This window comes from Panthera pardus, unplaced genomic scaffold (genome assembly GCF_024362965.1).
Source record: "Panthera pardus isolate Hobbes unplaced genomic scaffold, ASM2436296v1 HiC_scaffold_1, whole genome shotgun sequence".
Lineage (NCBI taxonomy): Eukaryota > Metazoa > Chordata > Mammalia > Carnivora > Felidae > Panthera > Panthera pardus.
The window spans coordinates 40,600,745-40,617,794 of NW_026526654.1; the positions used below are offsets into that span (position 1 = coordinate 40,600,745).

The 17,050-nt window shown below is 40.3% G+C and overlaps 1 long non-coding RNA gene across 1 annotated transcript in view; it reads left to right on the forward strand.

Moving 5' to 3' along the window:
- The window catches only part of LOC128775526 (uncharacterized), a 66,848-nt gene extending 57,897 nt beyond the window's left edge, over window positions 1-8,951 (forward strand). Inside the window, exons 2-4 of the long non-coding RNA XR_008420258.1 lie at window positions 4,171-4,290; window positions 4,904-5,045; window positions 5,139-8,951. This is a non-coding gene — a long non-coding RNA (uncharacterized LOC128775526). The remainder of the gene's footprint in view (window positions 1-4,170; window positions 4,291-4,903; window positions 5,046-5,138) is intronic.
- Window positions 8,952-17,050: the final 8,099 nt, after the last annotated feature.

Sequence of the window (17,050 nt, forward strand, 5' to 3'; positions counted from 1 at the left end):
TCTGCGAGTCCCCCCCCCCCCCCCCCCCCCCCCCCCCCCCCCCCCCCCCCCCCGTCGCCCTGCATGCTAGCCACGCCTCGCATTGTCGGTCCATTTTGCTTTGGGCATTCTAATAGATATGCTGTAGTGTCTCAGCTTTCATCTGCAATTGTCTGGTGGCTAACAATGTTCAGCGTCTTCTCAGGTGCTGATTGCCTTCTGTATCCTCCCTCACGAGGCCTTCAAATCTTTCGCTCCTTTTTAAAAACTTGGGTTGTTTATTTTCCTCCTGCTGAGTTTTGAAAGTTCTTGACACATTTTGGATAAAAGTTCTTTGTTGAATATGTGATTTGTAAACATTTTCTCCCAGTCTGTGGCTTGTCTTTCCTCGTTCACAGCATCTTTCACAGAGCAAACATGTTTAATGCTGATTTGTTCCGATTGACTCATTTTTTCCCCCATTATATCTAAGAACTTTTGGCCCATTTTTGCTTTTGCCACTGAAAACATAAAATTGCTCTTCTTCTTGTCTCAAAGTGTTATACTTCTGAGTCTGCATTTAAATCTGAAATCCATTTTGAGTTAATTTTTGCATAAGGGGTGAACTTTTGGTTGAGATTCATTTTTTTCTCTATGAGTGACCAATTTCTCTGTGCCTTTTGTTGAAACGAGTAGCATTTGCACATGTCAGAAACGAACGGGCCATATTTGTGTGATTCTGTTTATGAACTCTTTTTGGTTCTATTGATCTCTAGGTCTCTCCTTTTCCCAATATTATATACTGTCTTTTTTTTTTTTTTTTTTTTTTTGAGACAGAGAGGGACAGAGCATAAACAGGGGAGGGGCAGAGAGAGAGGGAGACACAGAATCGGAAATGGGCTCCAGGCTCTGAGCTGTCAGCACAGAACCCGACGCGGGGCTCGAACTCACGGACTGTGAGATCATGACCTGAGCCGAAGTCGGACGCTTAACCGACTGAGACACCCAGGCGCCCCTATATTGTCTTGATACTATAACTTTATATTAAGACAAAATGGGGTGGTGGTATTACTCCAACTTTATCCTTAGTTTTCAAAATCTCATCGACTATTTTAATTCCTTTGCCTTCCATATACATTTTAGAATTAGCCTGTCTGTATCTACCAAAAACCCTGCAAAATTTTTGACTAAAATTAGGTTAAATCTAGTTTGGAGAGAATTGGCATCTTAAAAATACAGTGTCTGCAAGTCTACAAACATGATATGACTATTTGTCAAGGTCTTTGATATATTTCTTCAGCATTTTGTAATTTTTGGTATAAAAATTCTGTATATGTTTGGTTAGATTTATACCTAAATATTTCATACTTATGGAGCTATTATAAATGGTATATTTTAAAGATTTCATTTTCTAATTGTTTATTACTAATATCAATACGATTCATTTTGTGTGTTGACTTTGTATCCTACATCCTTACTAAATTCATATATTTACCTTAGTATATTTATTGTAGATTCATTGGGATTTTCTATGAAGATAATCATGCCATCTTTCCACAGAGGGAATTTTATCTCTCTCTTTCCAGTGTGTATGGATTTTAGTTTTTGTTCTTGCCTTGTCCTAAGAATTCTGTGTAATTTTGACCAGAAGTGGGAAGGTGGACTTTCTGCATTCCTTATCTTAGGAGGGAAGTATTTAGACTTGACTACACAGTACGATGTTAGATGTGGGTTTCTTGTCGATGTCCTTTATCAGTCTGAGGACATTCTCTTCTGTTCCTATGTTGCTTAGAGTTTTTGTCATGATGGATGCTGAATTTTGTCAAATGTCTTCTCTGCGTCAGTTGATATGAACATGTGCTTTTCCTCCCATAGAGTGTTAAAATATTGTAGATACATGGATTGATTTTCAAATGTTAAATCAGCTTTGTACTTGTAATGTGTCATACTTTTTATATATTGCTGGATTTGATTTACTGCTATTTTGTTGAGGATTTTTACATCTGTGGTTGTCTTTCTTGTTCAGTCTTTTGGTTTTGGTATGAGAGTCATGCTGGCTTTCTAAAATGGTATGTGTTTCCTTCTCTTCTGTTATCTGGAAAAGATTATTTAGAATTGATGTTATTTCTTTTTTAAATGTTTGATGGAATTCACTCGTGCAACCATATGAACGTGGATATATTTTTTTCTGGAAGACTCTAGAATGAATTAAATTCTTTTAAATTTGTTGAAGATTTTATAATGGTCCAGGATATGGTCTATCTTGCTATATCTGTGGGCATTTAAAAAATAATGTGTATTCTGCTGTTGCCAGGAGGAATATTCTATAGATGCACTCCCTTCTTCTGGCTTCCGTGGTTTCTAATGAGAAATACATAGTAATTAAAAGCATTGTTCCCATATAAGCAATGCATCATTTTTCTCTGGATGCTTTCAAGAGATTTTCTTGTGTTTGGTTTTCAGCGGTTTCGTTTTCATGTATCTGGGCATGAATTTATACACACACACACACACACACACACACACACACACACACACATAATATATCCTATTTGGGGTTCACTGTACTTTATGTATTTCATAAAATTTAGGAAGTTTCACCCATTTGTTTAAAAAAATACTTTGTTCTATATTATGCTCTTTCCTTTTATTCTGGACTTCTTATGCCATAAATATTAGCTCTTCTGGTATTGTCCCATAGGTCCTTTAGGCTCTATTTATTTTTTTAAAAAACAGTTTTCCTCTGTGTTGTTTAAACTGGATAATTTCTATTGCTCTATTTTTCAAGTTCAAGTTCATTGAATCTTCCCTCTGTCATCTCCATTTCACTATTTAGCCTATGCGGTAAGATTTTTATTTTGGATACTACATTTTTTCTGTCCTAAAATTTCTATTTGGTTCTTATTTCCATCTTCCATTTATTTGCCCAAATTTTCTATCTCTCCATTTGTTCCAACTGTGTTTGCAATTTCTTACTGGTGCATTTGTTTGTTTTTTTGTTTATTTCCAGTTTTTATTTCAATTCCAGTTAGTTAACACATCATGTAATATTAGTTTCAGAAGTAAAATTTATAGTAGCTGCTTTCAAGTCTTTGTCAGATAATTTCAGCATGTGTGTTACCTTCGGGTGACATCTGTTTGTTTTCTTTTCACATGTGAGTTTAGATTTTCCTGGTTCTTTGTATATTGGGTAGATTTGGGTGGTATTCTGGACGTTTTGAGTACTATGAAACTGTACATATTATTTTAGTCCAAGGGAGAGTGTTGACTTTTTGTTTTAGCAGACAATCAGCCCAGTTGGGTTTAGGCTGCACATTTTTACCAATCCTCTGTTGGATGTGACTTAAATATTCTTCCATTTTCGAAGCCTTTTTAGTGCTATTCATATCCATCTCACACGTGCATCACCCAGTGGCCAGTTCTAGGTCCTTCGTGGTGGTGTATATCTTGGTTCAGTCCTTAAAGTCTTTAGTTTGCTGTTTAGGATTAGATCCACCCATGTCCAGCTCAAGGTGAGCCTCAGTGGTCATAAGTTACCTTATGGAATCCGTTTCCTGTGTTCTTCCCTCTCAGGGACCTTCCTGGTGCTTTCCAGTTCTTTGGAGACATTCTTTCAGTCTCCAGGCAGAGACTTTCAGTCAGAAACTTAGGACTTTATTTACCACGCACTTGCCATGCACTCCCATGAATGCGCTCGTGTCTGGGGCCAACAGGTGGAAGGACAGGGAAAGGAAAAAAGCAACAGAGGTTCCCCCCATTCCTTTGGGACCACAGCTCCTCCAATCAGGAAAGAAGTTCCTCCTTCTGGAGAGTTTTAGATGCTTGCTCTTCCAAGTGCTGCTGCTGTCGGTGCCAGTAGACTTCTTTCCCCCTCACTGCGCTGAACTAGTGGCCTCTTCTGGGCTCTCTCTTCCCACTTTGATGCCTGCTTTTCCCAGTGTTTCCTCCAAGTCCTGGCCGGAGCTAGTGAGAAAAACAATGGTAAACGTTGTCATACTTTGGAGTTTGGTCCATTTTCCTAATCTACCTGCTACTTTTCAAAGTCTTTAAATAGCTGCATTCTGTCCAGATTCTATAGCTGCATTCAGTGGGAGAGACAGGGTGGTGAGTGTTACTCCATTTTACCCAGAACTGAACCCTCTTATGGTTTGTTTTTATATTCTGAGCATAGTGACCCATGTAAGTAACAGATTCTCTTTCCTTGCCTTTCAGAACCTTTAGTGCCAAGTTTTGGCTAAGCTACACCCTCTCTTCCTTTACTCTGTGGTTTTTTGAATCCCAAGCCGCTAAGTCATGTCTCAAACGTTTTTGAGAACGTTTTAGGGAATCTAGGTAAGCAACACCATTTCCTAAACCTTACCTTTCTCCTGTGATTCCCCTTGAATCATAAGTGTGTGTATGTGTGTGTGTGTTTTATTCTCTGAAGAATCTTATCAAGCTAGGATGAAAGGAAAACAAATGTGACCCATTCTTATAAGATTGTTCACAGTTTTCTGAACAAAATACATCATTTAATGCATTCATACTAATGCTCACAGTGTTTTTCCTGTGTAGAATGCATTTTCAATCTTTTATGTCTGGAAAACTCCTATTCACCTTGCAAAGGCCTTGGAGCAAGTTTTTATGTTTTTCAGACTCTTTAACTGATCTGCCCCAGGTACAGCTGGTTGCCTTTCATTATGCTTCAAGAAAACATCATTCACAAGCCAGCATTTATATGCTGTGGTATGTTTCACTATTGTTTCCAACTACCTGCTTCTTCTTTTCCACCCTTGCCATGACTCCAGGTAGATGGTGCTTTTATGTCCCATAGTCAAGATGAGCCTTGTAGCTTTCTTTGGCTGGTAGAAAGAGGGTGGGTTTATGTGGGAATTTTATGCCCTTTCAAGTAGCAACTTACATTTACCATTAGGTTTGCTTCAGCCTTTTGCTCTTGTTCTCTCAGTCCACCGTGAGAACAGGACCTTGATGGGGCTATCCTCTCAGCTCGTGTCATGTCCCAGAATGAGAATGCACACAGAACAAAGACAGGCAGCGTCCCAGCTGACCTCCAGACTCATACGTGAGAAATAAATACTTGTTGTCGAGTAAGCCACTGGGGTTTTCAAGGTGTTTTTTTTTTCTTTGATATTATTACTAAATGAAATCTGACTTAGAAATGTCTGATTTCCCCTTTACAGGGTCATAAACTTCATGAGCAGAGCTTGAAAAGTAAGAGGCACTTGTGGAAAACAACTGATGAAAGACCAAAGAAGACAATGGGCTCAATGAGGATTTCACCATAGGAGTCCCTGGGGCCCCTGGCACTTCCAGCCTGGACCTCCTGGGGCAGAAGGACAGATGGACAGATGGACAACTGCTGGGTTAAGTCCAGGCTGAATATATACTTTGAAGTGGCACACTAATTTTTTTTCTGATTTTTGTGATATTTTTTTTTTGTCATTCCAGCTGAATCTAGAAGTAGCCAGGTATAATTCACAAAGGCATATACAAATATAACCTATACTTCGGGTGGATTTGATTGAGGAATCACATGGCTTAAGTTAACTGAAATTCTGATAAGCTGGATGACCTTGAGCAAATCATTGATTTCTTTTCTCATTCTCATTTTTGTTACCCATAAAAGGAAGGGGGATAAGGATGGATAAGAGTTGGATTACTCATTTTCTTTTTTTTTTCTAATTTGTTTTAATGTTTATTTATTTTTGAAAGAGAGAGAGAGAGAGAGAGAGAGAGAACACAAGTGGGGGAGGGGCAGAGAGAGGGAGACACAGAATCTGAAGCAGCTCCAGGCTCAGAGCTGTCGGCACAAGCCCAACCCAGGGCTTGAACCCACAAATTGTGAGATCATCGCCTGAGCCAAAGTCGGCCGCTTAACCTACTGAGCCACCCAGGTACCCTTGGATTACTCATTTTCAAAGGTCTCTTTTTTAGTGTAATTATGTTCTGATTTTTTTTTTTTTAATTTTACATTTTTCTTTAGTTTGGATGCCCACACAGTTTAGATGTAGTCATAAGAGGGCCCAAGTCATTATATGGAAGGCCCTGGTGTAAAAATCCCATTTCAAGTATTTGGCATTTTATTAGAGTGAAGAAATGCAGATTGCATCACTAAACAGAACCATCAGTAATAGCTCAGTGGTTTTGGGGACCTGCCAGACTGGGGGGTGTGCAGCTCTCTGGAGCACCTCGGCTTCTCAGCTGCAAGCTGCCTTCTCAGTTTCCTCCCCAGCTTTGCTTGGCCCCTGCAGGCCACTCTCAGCTCCCAACCCTATGGTTTCTTTGCCCTGGCCCTGGAAGGGCAAGTCAGGATTCGCTCTTCTTTGCTACCTGCCGCTGCTTCTACTCAGAAAGGAAGGCAAAGAGACTGTATTTTTGGCTTCCTGTATGCCACTGATGAAAAGTGTTGTTGGTTCCTCACTGTCCACAGCCCTCCCTCGGAGTTGTGTACAAAGGCTCACAGAACCATTGAGCTGGAATGGACATTGCTCGGTTCAATAAGTTTAGACAGGAGGAATCAAAACCTGGGGATTTTGACTTCCTCAATCCAGTCCCAGAACTGACTAGGGGTGTGGTTGAATATATAACTGGGTCTGTGAACCCCCACACCATGTTAATGTGCTAAAGTTAATCTGCTTCAGGAATTCGAGGAAAAAATAAAATATATAATAAAATGCAAAACGATCCCTAAATTTTACAGGTTAGAAACAGAAAGAGTGATTTAGTAGTTTGGTTCCTGCCTTCTAGTTCTTATTCTTCTCTGCCCTTACACATGTAATTTTGGTCAGAACACCCGACAATAACAATCCGTCATTAAAAAGGCTTTTGCAGTTAATCAGCTTTGAAATAGCAACTAAATAATACTAGTACTACTATGAAGAAAAGAAGAAAGAAAAAGAAAAAAAAAAACAAAGCAAAAACCCCAATAGGCTGCTGGTTTTATGAGGTTCACAAGAGGACTGACAAATCACTCAGCCTGTATGCCTCAGCTAGCTATCTAGTTATCAATTATGTATCATAATTCGTCCTTGTAACATCCTTTGAAATATTCAGATAAAAGAGTCTAAAGGGGCAAAATAATTAAGACGATTAGTTCCAGCAGAAAAAAGTTTAAATTGCCGTTCTGTGCAGCGTGTTTCACATTATGTTATTCTTCGTTCTTATCTTCCCTACTGCACATACATGAGATGTGCGAAGGGGCACAGATAGTGTAGATTCAGCGGTGGGAGGCAAAAAACTAGTCACATCCTGTGCTTGGCATGCAGTGCCTTATTCAATATTTCTAACAAGCCCCTCAAAGAAGGAAAGGTAAGGAAACTGAGGCCCAGAGAGAATATATTCTCAAAATCACACAGAACCTAGACTTGAACACAGACCTTTCTAACTCCAAAATCTGTGCACTTGATTTCTTCTCTTGCTCTGTGCATGTATCTTGAAGGGAAGTACAACAAGGGGTGTGTATTGAGGCCAGAAGGGCATGTATACAAGATCGTCTGGCTCTGTCTGCACATTGATTAATGCACTGTTGTGTGCACTGCTTGCCAATTAGTCTTGAGGTCCTGTGAGATAGAGATGAAGCCGACACTGTCCCCATCCTCAAGGTCTTGTAAGGGGAGACAGACGCTAAACATCCTCGGGAAAATATTCTGAGTACTCGAATAGATGTGTACAGAGCAGTGGTGGCTCTAAAATATTTATTGAGGGGCAATTTGGTATGGTCAGTTGGTTCTAAACATCTCCGCCTCTAAACATCCTCACCTCTTTCCGTGTCCTCTCTTGTGTTGCAAAAGGCTAGAGAGCAGAAGTCTAATTTTCCATGACTCCCTTGCAGCTAATATTCTCCATGTAAAATAGGTTCTACCAAATCGATGCATTTGCACAAGACTTGGAAATTAGAAGAGTCTATCTTCCTGACACTCGTATTGATAAGCTGGGCTCAGAGTAGAGAGTGTTGAGAGGCAGTTACAGCAGCTGAAGTCAACCTGTCACTTGCACTGTGGGATTCCTAGTGCCTGTACCACTTGGGTTGATGGCAGTGTCTGCCTGAGTTCTATGGTAGAGTGTTCTTGAACCAGGTAGTTCCCAGGACACTTCCTGGTTCCTTCTCCTGCAGCCCTTCCAACAATTTTATAAGCACTTAATTCTTGTAATCAATCCCTTTCTCATTTATATACATAGAGTAGAATCTGTTTCCTGCCCTCAAGGCTAACAGAGATAAAGAGGTTTAGGGAGAGGACCTGGCTCTTTTGAACACATTCCTTTGAACTTATCTGGAGAAGTCATTTGCATGGCAAGCACCTTGGGTTTCTATAATCACGTGTTTATTTTGACTGGCTTAGGGTGGAGAAGCACATCAAGGTTGAGAGACTGTAAAAGCCATCCCAAACAACCCTTGTACCCTCTCCCTAGTCTCTGTAAGCTAGAGAGAATAATAAAGAAACTGATAAGGTAATAGTAAGGCTGGTCTATGAGGTGTGGGTTGGGAAGTAGGGAGGCTGGTCCGGGAAGACTCCACAGAAGCAGCAGCTCTGGAGTTGGGTCTTGGGAGATGATGGCCCTTTGTTGGCAGACACGGGGAAGCGTGGGGTATTCCAGGTAGAGGAACACAAGGCTCAGAAACCTGAAGAGAAGACATTGGGAACCTTCAGGACCATACATTGTTCAGTGTGACGAGAGCACAGGGGGTTGGCAGAGACCTGGAGAGGTCCTCACTGGTCCAAACCTGCAGGGTCACATACACCTCACCCCAAAGTTTGCATTGCATCCTGCAGGCAATGGGGGAATTTTGATGGGTTTCAAGCCAGGAAGTGACATGGTTGGTTTGGATTTTGGGAAGAACATTCTGGCAGCAGCAATGAGGACGGAGAATGAGACTGATGCCAGAAAGACACTTGGGGCACTTGGGAAATTCAGTGACAGAAGATGTGAGTGAAAACTGAGGTTGTGTTACCAGGAGCACAGGCTAGCGCCCAGAGCAGTGCAGCTGGGAAGAAAAGGGGGGTGAGGGGGGTGGGGTGGGGTGGGCAGTAACTAGAAAGCTACAAGGTCAAGAGTGCTTTTTATTTATTTATTTGTTTGTTGGTCCAATGAGTGGGCCCTTAGCAAGCTTATAGTCTAAATAGAAAAATAAGGAAAGCACTAGAAATACAAGAGAAGCAAGTCTATTTGTTTATTTTTATGAGGTTTAAATAAATGACATACTATACTGAAATAAAACCTAGATTTTTGTAATTATGAAAAAAAACCCCAAAATCACAGTATAGTAGAAGATAATATAAGGAGTAATATTTATAATCCTTTGATTGAGAAATGTGGTAGACAGAATAAAAGCCCCTCAAAGTAGTCCACGTCCTACTTTTTGAAGCCGGTTAACATGTCACTTTACTAACCAGAGGATTTTGCAGATTGATTAAAGTAAGCGTGTTGAATTAATCTAGATTATCCGGTGGGTGCAATGTAGTCACAAGGGTCTTAATAAGGGGGAAGCGGGAGGGTCAGCCTCAAGAGACAGAGGTAGGAGATGTAATGAAGGAAGCAGATGAGGGAGAGAGAGATTTGAAAATGCCACACTGGGGGCGCCTGGGTGGCTCAGTCGGTTGAGCGGCCGACTTCGGCTCAGGTCATGATCTCACGGTCCGTGAGTTCAAGCCCCACGTCGGGCTCGGTGCTGACAGCTCGGAGCCTGGAGCCTGTTTCGGATTCTGTGTCTCCCTCTCTCTGACCCTCCCCCGTTCATGCTCTCTCTCTGTCTCAAAAATAAATAAACGTTAAAAAAAAAAAAAATTAAAAAAAAAAAAAAAGAAAATGCCACACTGCTAGATTGAAAGATGAAGGAGCATAGGGTGATGAGCCAAAGAATGCAGGCAGCCTTTAGAAGCTGGAAGAGGAGAGGAAATGGATTCTTCCCTAGAACGCACAGAAGGAACACATCTTATTGTAAGACTTCCAAGCTCCAGAACTGCGAGCCAATAATTGTGTGCTGTCTTAAACCATAAATTTGTGTGATTTGTTACAACAGCATAGAAAGCTAATACAAGAAGATATGAGGTGGAAACCAGGAAACAAAGGGGAAAAAATTGATATTTTGATTACATAAAGCATTTAACTTTTTGTATTAGTTTCAGATCGTAGACTTACTGCAAAGCCATTGAAAACTCAGAAAGGTTTTTACAAAAGGCAATGAATGTGCAGACCACAAAGGGTTAACAGCAACGCCATAAGAAGCACACTAAAATCAGCATAAAAAGGCCAATCCAATAGAAAGTGAACAAATAAAAATAAATTGGTACTGTCAGAAGAAATACAAGAAACAGGTAAATATGTGCCGCTAAGACATGCAAATTAAAACATTAAAATAACCTTTCTTCATCTGGACAAGGAGCAGTGATTTATTAGACACTTAGCACTGGCCAGGGCATAGAGAACGGGCATTGCCATGAATTCCAGGTGAGGGTATAATTTGGTAAAAGGTTGCTGGAAAGCAATTTGGCAGCTATTACTTAAATGGTGACTGTATATATATATATATATATATATATATATATATATACTCTTTGATGTAGTGATTCCAGTTCTAGGATTTCATTCTTTGGAAATGCTGACTCAAGCGAAGAGAAATATGTAGATAAGAATGTTTATCGTGACAATGTTTGTACAGAAAAAAAAAAGGGAAATAACCTTGGAAACAACCTAAAATGAGTATAATTAGGAGACAGTTTGAAAGGTATTTCCTATATTCAAATAATGGGTTACTACGTTGCCTTTTAGAAGGTTGAGGTAGCTAAGAACAAGTACTTATAATACACTGACAAGTGAACATATGTACATTTTGATTTTATTATACAAATGTGTAGGGATGCCTAGGTGGCTCAGTCAGCTGAACGTCTAACTCTTGATTTCAGCTCAAGTCATGATCCCAGGGTCATGGGATCGATCCTTGTGTTGGGCTCCATGTTGAGTGTGGAGCCTGCTTAGGATTCTCACTCACTCACTCACTCTCTCCCTTTGACTCTCTCCCCCACTTGCGTGTGTGCTCTCTCTCTCTCTCTGAAATAAAATTTAAAAATAAAAGATAAAGAAATAAATAAAAATGTGTATATGTATCTTAAGTGCATTCATATGGTTGTTAGTCACATGCACATATAATTTGTATCAGTATATGCATAGGAAAAAATCTATCACAATTTATAAGCAAACTGTTAACAGAGGAAGGGATGTGCTTACAGGAGACTTCTAGCTTCTGCTTTATTTTTGTATCATTTGAAATTTTTTTTTACAACATGTGCTTTTTTACCCAGGAATAAAAAACTCACAAAACTGTGAAAATGTATTTATGGTGGATGTTTAATGACTCTTAAGTGACTCATAATTGAGCATGGTGGAACACATTTTTCTCTTGGTAACAAAAGACTAGCCTGGTTACATGTGGAAAAAACAATCTAGCAAATTATTATTTTTGCAGAGTAGACAACAAATATCTATTTGCTGGGTGAATAAATGAGTAAGTAGAAATAAATTGATATGTTGTGGTAGCTAAGAAAGGAAGGCCTCTATAAATCTCTCATAGGAACTAGCAATTACTTCTTTGATGCTACTTGAGGAAAGAAATGTTCAAATATCTCTGGCCATGTCTTTCTTCCATTTTTGCAATTCCCGAAGCTATCCTCAGTGTCCTGACATCAGCTTGGAATCTTCATATAATGTAAGCTATAAACATAACCCATCAGGGAACTCAAGCACAGTGTTTCATTTGGACTAAGTAAATTATTTCAAGAAGAAATTTCAGATGAAATCATCTCTGTAGTCCAATATTCTGAATTATGTGAACCAAGTAACAACAACTAAATTAAGTGAGATTTTGAAAGGCATTTAAAGACCTCTTGTTTAGGGGTGCCTGAGTGGCTTAGTCAGTTAAGCATCTGACTTCGGCTTAGATTGTGATCTCACAGTCCGTGAGTTCTAGCCCTGTGTCAGGCTCTGTGCTGAAAGCTCGGAGCCTGGAGCCTGCTTTGGATTCTGTGTCTGCCTCTCTCTCTGCCCCTCCCCTACTCATGTTCTGTCTCTCTCTGTCTCAAAAATAAATAAACATTAAAAAAAAAAAGACCTCTCGTTTTAAATATGATTATGCTTAATTGTGTAGCACTACTTAAAAAAATAATATCAATATCAACTGTTAAAAACTATTTTGGCCATCAGTTACATCATGAAGTTGAGATTGAACATTCATATAACCAATTTCAAGTGGACAAATGGAACCAGTGATCAAAGTTTGCTTTATATCTGAGGAAGGCTTAACAAGACAGACCTTATCATTGGAGTTTTAGAAATGTTGTCTATTCACATGGCCCCCAGGACCAACCCCCACCCACTGTCGCCAGAGCCCTGCCAACAGTGTTTGGCCACAGTTGGACAAGACATAGACAGATACGTGGTTCATTCAGCACTTCTGTCCAGGGAAATTGGAAATGGAGTCAGAAGGGGCTGTTCTTCTCTAGGCATGAGTAGAACTGTAATATCTAAAGTCAGGAGCAGTGGTGCATATTTATGTGATAGACAGTGGAGAAAGCCTACTGGGGAGGGATAAGAGGAGGAGACAAAGAAGAAGGGGGAGGGGAAGGAGGAGGAAGAGGAGGACTGTGGGAAAAACCAGTATGGAGGAGGAAGCAGTGACAAGAGACAGTAAGCAGGAGAGTATCTCCTAGGTCCCTGAAGGATTTACAGTTCCAGTTTTTCCCTAGGTCTAGACTTTATTCATATAACCATTTGCGCCTTTTTTCTCAAACTACTTTGGTATGATTCCTACAACCTGCAAGGGAAGAATACTAATTAGCACTACAGAGAAAATAGGAGTGCCTTTTGTCCAGTATTATTTCAAGTCTGTAAATCAAACTGTCTAGATTGCCAGAGCCACCTGTACCTGCTGGGGTCTGTGTCTCATTTCCAGACTCTTCATTTGAGTAACTGTGGAGTCCCACCCCCGGCCTCAGATCACTTCGGTTGTTCCATTTTAACATTTGGGTTTCCACTGGAAGCAGGGGATGGCTGACCACATTGGGGGAAGCCCATTGTTACACAAACTCTACCTTTTTCCTCCTGCTCCTGACCACAAATGCACACACCATACAACTGGAGCTGGAAGAGGCCTCAGAAATTATCCGCTACACCTCCCTCATTTAATAGATAGGAACACAGAGGTCCTGAGGGATGAAGAGGCTTATTCAACATTACATGATAAATTTGTAGCAAAACCAGGACCAGAACCTTCCAACATGAGACTGTTCCCTGTGTCCTACCAGCTGAATTGAGCATCTGTGTTGGGCTACAGCCAAGGGAAAAAACAATGCTGTGGGGAAATGGTGATAAATTTCAAGGCAAAAAGTAATTTTCATCAGCTCTTATCTTCTTGGGGGGTGGCTGAGAGTTCTTATTCTCCCTCACAGAGCATTCAGCCCTGCTCCCATAGCAAAGATAGCATTCAACTTTACATGGCCTTCATTTCTAGGGCCAGGATAGTAAATAAGAAGAGTGCTTTGAGCTTAATTGGAACTTCTTTTGTAAAACAGAATGGAAGGGTCACTTAAATGTCAAAACATTTTCTAGTGATCTGGGCAACTTACCTTCCCCAAAAGCAATTGCCAAATTTTTCACTGTGACATTTGCATTGTGGAAAGGCTTACAGAGAATTAGAAATGACACGAGGCCAAGTTTTCTTCCTCTGCAGCAAAGGAAGGAGGGAATTCCCACAGAGGTTTTAGAAATATTTTTTTGTTTCTTTCAATCATTTTTGGCCTTAATCTTGGTTTCCAAGCTATTTCATGAACCATGCATTTCCTACGTAGAAATTGCTGTCGCTAAATCACCTCAGAATCCAAATTCCAACAAATTACTGGGACAAATGTATTAATCTTAAAGCAGTCATGTAAATATTCATTCTCAATAAAATCAATAATTAAACTAACATCAAAGCCATATTCATGGACATGTTTTAGTGGATGGTAACATACGCACCATTCATTTTGTTATTTTCATTGCTGGCCACTGGTATGCACTTTAAATGATCATTCCTGGGCTGCCTGGGTGGCTCAGTCAGTTAAGCGTCCAACTTTGGCTCAGGTCATGATCTCACTGTTTGTGGGTTTGAGCCCCACATCGGGCTCTGTGTCGACAGCTCAGAGCCTGGAGCCTGCTTTGGATGCTGTGTTTCCCTCTCTCCCTGCCCCTCACGTTCTGTCTCTCTCTCTCTCAAAAATGAATAAACATTAAAAAAATAATAAATTAATCATCCCCTGTCTTGTGTATTGAAAGAGGACAGTGAATTTAGTTGAACTGTGTTTCAGGACTCGATTATTGGGGGCTATGCTATTTTGAGATCTGAAGTTTAACTTGCCTGGTAAAAAAAATTTTCATAGTTAAGTGAATTTATAGTGCATCCAAGGTGTCAGGGAAAACAGTTAAATGCTTACTTCATTCCCTCATTTCCTTGTCAGAGAAGACTTCTACTGTAGGCATTATTTCCCAGTGTTAGGCTACTTTTACAGTTGAGACAAGAGGGACTCAGCAGTTGAGAAAGTTATGATCGTGCAGCTTCTGTTTGGATGAGCTGGAAAGTGAACCTAAATTTTTCTGACTCTCTAGCCTATGCTATTTTCTCTGCCAAGATGCATCCAATCACCTTTCACAGCAGTTTATTTATTCATTAATTAACTTCCTCATCAAACATTCATTGGGTCCCTAAAAGACTTGGACCAGATAGGCTCTGGCAGGACAAAGATTAATAAGATTTAGACCCTATCCCAGGGGTAGGAGGTAGAAATGGTTATATACGGAAACCCATGATCACCAGACAACGTGGTCGCCTCTGTCACAGGGCACACAAAGCAACCATTGTAAGAAGCACTGCATTTGCTAATAATGCATTTTATTTACTTCTCCACGAAATGCCATATTGTTGGCATTCTTTGAGTTGCTTCATGTAATTCAAAACAGTAGGACTAGCTTTATTTCTTTAATAGCCATTTGCCAAGTAGCCCAATATTATTTCGATTTTACCTTATTTACCTTGTTCACCTCTGAGCCAGGGATATTGTAAAAGAGACAGCCAGCCAGGCTGACATATCATCCCAGGGATGACTTAGGTTAAGAGGATGAGTCAAGAGACCTTTTGTCTCTTTCAGGAAGTTGGGGAATCAATGCCCTTGCTGAATCAGTATTTCACCATATCTGTTATTCTTGCAAACTTTGTCCTTTGAAATCCCTTAAGATATAACTTTGATAATAAATATTTTCTTTAACATTTTTTTTACATTTATTTATTTTTGAGAGACAGAGAGAGACAGAGCACAAGTCGGGGAGGGGCAGAGATAGAAGGAGACACAGAATCTGAAGCAGGCTCCAGGCTCTGAGCTGTCAGCACAGAGCCCGATGCGGGGCTCAAACTCATGAACTGTGAGATCACGACCTGAGCCGAAGTCGGAGGCTTAACCGACTGGGCCACCCAGGCGCCCCAGATAATAAATATCTTCTTGAGGTTTTTGTGTCCCCCCCCCCCAAGAATATTTACTGAGCTCCTACTAGCTTTTAGCTACTGCTCGAAGCATTGGTATACGCAAAGGAGGAACATTTATTTGAAGGAAGCCCATTTTCACTCATTCTAACAAGTTATTTCACCATCTACAAATTGGAGACAAGAGCTGCTGTGCATCTTTAACAGGGTCACAAATGGGATCAAATGAGATAATTATATGCAAAATTATTTGGGGAATTCTGACTGATAAATATTATAGCTCTTGTAAAGATAAATGTATGTGCTCCAAAGTACATAGTTCATAAATTGAAAGTGTGTGTGTGTGTGTGTGTGTGTGTGTGTGGTTTAGGAGGACTAAGAGATTTCATTTTTGGCAAATTCTAATTGATTAGACATCTTACTGGTGTAAATGACTTCCTCAAACACATTTGTTTTACGGGTACAGGTATTGAACTTTCTCATAGCAGGACACACTGTTTAAAGCACTTCTATTTGTTTTTGTTTTTAATTTTTTTAATGTTTACTTATTTCTGAGACAGAGAGAGACAGAGCATGAGTGGGGGAGGGGCAGAGAGAGAGGAAGACACAGAATCGGAAGCAGGCTCCAAGCTCTGAGCTGTCAGCACAAAGCCCGACGCGGGGCTCAAACTCACAAACTGTGAGATCATGACCTAGGCCGAAGTCGGTCGCTCAACCCACTGAGCCACTCAGGCGCCCCAAAGCACATTTATTTGAATGGACTTCTGTTTTATGTAATGCTTATGATTCAGTGGAACTAGAAACCGGTTTAATCATTGTGTATTTGGTCTTCCTAGAACTCCAATATATATCAGATGACAACAAAAACAAGTGGAAGCTTTCAGCACAACCAAATGAAAAGTCTAAAAGCTTTTTAGAACCAGGCATTTAACTTTTCACAAGGATGGACCCCTGGCTGTGGGAATAACTCTGATCAAGAGGGTTGTGATAGTCCCAGATCTGTCATACTGTCCTTAAATGCTGCTCTAAGTTGTTAAAGAATGTGCATCAGAATCAAATGATTAAATCTGAGCCTTGCCTGCTGTGAAAGTTTCAAACAACCATGTAAAAGGAGACAGGCTTGTGTTGTCAGCACCTAGGAGTAGAGCACAAATGTGCTGAAGGAGTAGGTAATTAATGATCTCAGAGATGGGAGGGCTGAGCGAAGAAAGGTTCAGGGTGGGGCTACATTTGAGGAGGGAGCTGACTGGTGTTGGTGGAAGTTGCCTCTGTGAGCACGTCAATTCTTCTTGCTAATTCAAGTTACTATTTCTAAAGGCTATAAAGGACAGTCTATTTTGTGTGGGCTGCCTGGAAAAATAAAGTAAAACACCCAGTGGGCAATTGGTATTATAAAAGCATTGCACAGAATGCACTTAAGAATGAAGAGAGAAACAGGGGGTAGGGGAGACCTATTTTTCTATTTCCAGATAAATGGCAGAATCTGGCAATAAAGTTTTATTGCTTGTGAAGTGAGAGTGTTTTGATATAACGGTTCTAAGGGAGGCTTAGAATGCTACAAATTCTTTAAACCACAGCTGCCATCCATGA